This window comes from Protobothrops mucrosquamatus, unplaced genomic scaffold (genome assembly GCF_001527695.2).
Source record: "Protobothrops mucrosquamatus isolate PMUCROS unplaced genomic scaffold, P.Mucros_1.0 scaffold108, whole genome shotgun sequence".
In the NCBI taxonomy this organism is placed as follows: domain Eukaryota; kingdom Metazoa; phylum Chordata; class Lepidosauria; order Squamata; family Viperidae; genus Protobothrops; species Protobothrops mucrosquamatus.
This window is the reverse complement of record NW_015386480.1, coordinates 1,436,713-1,440,566: the sequence shown is the minus strand read 5'-3', so window position 1 is coordinate 1,440,566 and position 3,854 is coordinate 1,436,713. Positions and strand designations below refer to the sequence as shown.

Below are 3,854 nucleotides of genomic sequence, written 5' to 3'. Positions count from 1 at the left end.
ATCTTGAATGAGGGGGGCCTTATTTACCACGGACCTGGCATTACACAGCATCAGTCGGTGATCCCGGGGCCGGGGATCTAAGATCCCTGGGGGTCGAGTTGAGTCCTGAGGACCGGAGCACCCACAAGCTTGTAAGCAGCGTGTGCGTGCTCCCAAAACCCGATATGGTCCTCTGCTCCCGCCATATCTGCCCCTCCCAATGTAAAGAAAATGAGGTATTTAACCTAATTTCCAACTGTACCACACTATTTGCAGCTTTTATAATCCAGTTTATAACTTAAGATGATTTACAACAGAAAGGAAAGCCTTTAAAATAAAATAATAAATGCACAATAAACCAAATCACAGAAGTATAGTATTGTATAGGTATAGGTCCTCCTGCTTGAGCAGAGGGCTGGACTAGAACACCTCCAAGATCCCTTCCAGTTCTATTCTATTGTATTCTATTGTATTAGTAAAACTATCTTAAAACAAAGATTTTAAAGGTTGGATTTTTTTTAATACAAAAGTATTTTTCTGGCAGGGAAGTGATAATAAGCACAGAGGACATTCTGCCTCAATCTCCTCCCTTCACTTAGCAAGGCCATTTAGTCATTTTAGATCTCCATCTGGATTCTACCTTCTGGGAGGGGGTCCTTGAGATTCCCAGCCTCAGCATAACCTCAGGGCCAAAGCCAGGCAGCACTCTCCCAGTCTGAACTGATTTGACATCAATTCAATGTAAAGAAGTCACAGGAGCATGCATCCAAGAAAGTGAGAGGGTGGAACCAAAGGAAGAATTGCTTTGTCCACTGAGTGGACCTATTGGAGGAGATACCCAAGTTCAGTGTTTCTCAGCTTTATCAACTTTAAGATCAACTTCAATTCCCAGCCAGATTAAATTCAACCAGATCCATCCTGAGAATTCTCTTCTTCCTGGATAATTTTTTTAATTTTTCTGGAGAAGGACTCTGTTAAGCAGTTAACAGTGCTTAACATGTCAAGCTTGGCTTCTTAGCAAAAACACAAAAAGGAAAATGACTGAATTCAAAGAACATCAAGAAATGAGAATAAAGTGAGACAGCAGATGAGAATATAAGAGCAGGTTAAAAGATTTCTCTAATTAAAATAAAAAAATACAGAAAAACCACAGAAAAAAGCAGCTGAGCTAAGCAGTTGTAGCTTAATTACCATAGTAGAACTACATTTCATTAATGCTTATATACTGGTTCCATGTTTAAATAAAAACAGCAAGGCCTATCTACCAAATTGCTTTGCGACAGACAATATAATCTAGAAATTTGCTCAAATAAAATTAAAAAGATGCTCCTCTAATAAACTTTAATAACCTCTGATGCTGTTTTTGCAGAGCCTGGTTCATCAAATATGATGCAATATTACATCCAAAAAAAGAAGTAAAAAGTGCCTTCAAAGTTTCTCTTCATGCAAGTATAAAGAAGGAAAAAAGATGTTTCCTCAGTCTTCCTTTGCACATGAATGCAGATTGCCTTCCTAAATTAAATGCATGCTTTAAATTGTTTAATACTTCATGTATTTCAAAGCACTTTTCTACATATTGCCGCATCCATATAGTCTTAAAAAAAGAAACACGGAAGGAAGGAAGCAACGTTTCAACCAAGCCAAGGTTTGCATTTAGGAAATGCAAGGAAGGTGAAAAGCTGCCGCAATGGGAAGAACAGGGCACGGTCTGCAAAAGGATCCCAGTACAAAGGGCAGGATTAGAAAAGCAATCATCAAGCAAGTCCAGAGGTGTTTTCTTTCTTCCCCTTGAAATAGGAGACTTCTTATCTCCAACTACTTTGAAAACACCCTCCAAATACGACAAACTATTTGCCACTTGGGATGACAAGTCTGAAAATCAGAGGTCCCCCCCCTCCCTCCCCCCCCCCGCCGGCCCGGGAGACTCAGAGCCCGGAAAGAAACGAAGCCTCCGCCGCCGCCGCCGCCGCCTTAAGACGGGCGGGCTGCAACGCCCAGACTCGGCAGCCTGCACGGGGAATTCTGGGAGTGGCCGTCCCCTCCTCTGGAAGAGGCGCGCTTCTCCCTTCCCTCGCCAGGGAGGCGCCGCCGGCCCCACCCGACCGGGCTTCCTCCCCCCTTACGGCCCGTCGGACTGGAGACCCCAGCAAAGTTCCCGCAAGAAGCGAGGCTCTTCCCCGCGCAGGAGCCCCTCTCGGCTTCCCCCAACCCCGGCCACGGGAGGCCGCCCGGGGAAGAGCCTTGGGGCGCCGCGCCTCTGCCCCGCCAGGCCGCCCCGACCGCGACCGCCACCGCGACCGCGCGCTACCTCAGCCGCGGCCCGTCCGCCGCCGGACCTCTCCCTCCTTCTCTGCCGAGCGGCTCCGCCGGCTCGGCCACGCCCCTCCGCGCGACGGTTGCTACGCTCTACACCCCGCCCCAGGAAAGCGGAAGGGAGCGGTGTCACGTGGCGGGGCAGGGAGTCAGCTGACGGGGAACGGACCGCCTGGGTCACGTGACGCAAGCCGGGTGGGGGCTGCGGGTAGAGCGGGGGTACCCTGCAGCCGTCCCCCTCCTCGTGGCCGCCCCCCAAAGAGGAAGGCCGACGGCGGCACGTCGCTTTTAGAAGGAAACAGCAACGAAGAGCGAAGCCCCTACTACCCACCCCAGCCCGCTCCAATGAAGCCCCCCTGGAGCCAAATTGCTGGAAGAAAATGTGCAGACAGCTATCCAAGAGCGTCATCAATAGTTTCTAAAAAGGGGACGCATCCCAGCATTCCTGTGAGAGGAAGAATAGTATCCCAGACGTCCCTAGGGAAAAAAGGTGAATATTGCTGATAGGAGATTCAATTCTTTGGAAAACAGAAACTATACTTTGCAGACCGAACAGTCAATCTAGGCAGTGTTTCTCAACCTTGACAATTTTAAGGCATGTGGACTTCCAGAATTCCACAGCCAGCATTGCTGCCTGTGGAATTCTGGGAGTTGAAGTCCACATGCCTTAAAATTGTCAAGGTTGAGAAACACTGATCTAGAGAGGTATGTTGTCTCCCTGGAGCAAATCAAAGATGTAACTGAGAAACTTACTAAAATAACCCTATGGATTACTACCCCTTTCTTCTCCTATACATGAAGACCAATGACACAACAACGAATCTAAAAACTAACAAGATTACGAACAGCAAGGGAAGAGTTGAATTAGGAGCTCAAGTGGTGTTTTTATCTATACTTCCAACGAAAGGTCAACATCCAATGAGGGAACAAAGGATTTTAGAAATGAACCACTGCCTCAAAAGCTGGTGTCATCAAAAGAACTTTGGTTTCCTAGGCCATGGTCTGCATTACCTACCTGATGGTCTACTGGCAAGGGATGGAGTGAACCTCACAAGAGCTGGAAAGAATATATTTGGAAAATGACTGACTCATCAGAAGGGCTTTAAACTAAAATTGAGGGGGGGCAGAGTTGCTCGAGGCCTTGCAAGATACATATTTAAATCATAAGAAAAATGCATCAAAGGGCTAGTTCTGCCTGCACATGTTCAAAGCTTAAGATCAAATGCATACCAAGCCAGAATTGAGAAGACAACTTCCTCGTCAGCCACTGAGTCGTGCCTGACCCTCGGTCACTCTATGGATCAGCAGTTTCCATGCCCCTCTGTCCTGCATTGCCTCCTTGAGATCCACCATGGTCATCCCAGTGTCGTCTGTTATAGTGTCCAGCCAGTGTGGACTAAGGCGGCCCCTTCTCCTTTTTCTGCTGATCACTCCCAGCATGATTAACTTTTCAAGCGAGTCAGCTCTCATGACATGACCAAAGTATGACACCCTCTGTTTGGCAATCTTGGCTTCAAGTGATATTTTTGCTTTGTTATTTTTGCTATTATGGGATGCATAAA

General features: G+C 47.2%; 1 protein-coding gene across 1 annotated transcript in view; it reads right to left on the bottom strand.

The window, feature by feature from the left end:
- ATP7A (ATPase copper transporting alpha) overlaps positions 1-2,335 on the bottom strand; it is a gene marked incomplete in the record, with an annotated part of 42,153 nt that extends 39,818 nt beyond the window's left edge. Inside the window, 1 exon segment of the mRNA XM_029283480.1 lies at positions 2,289-2,335.
- Positions 2,336-3,854: the final 1,519 nt, after the last annotated feature.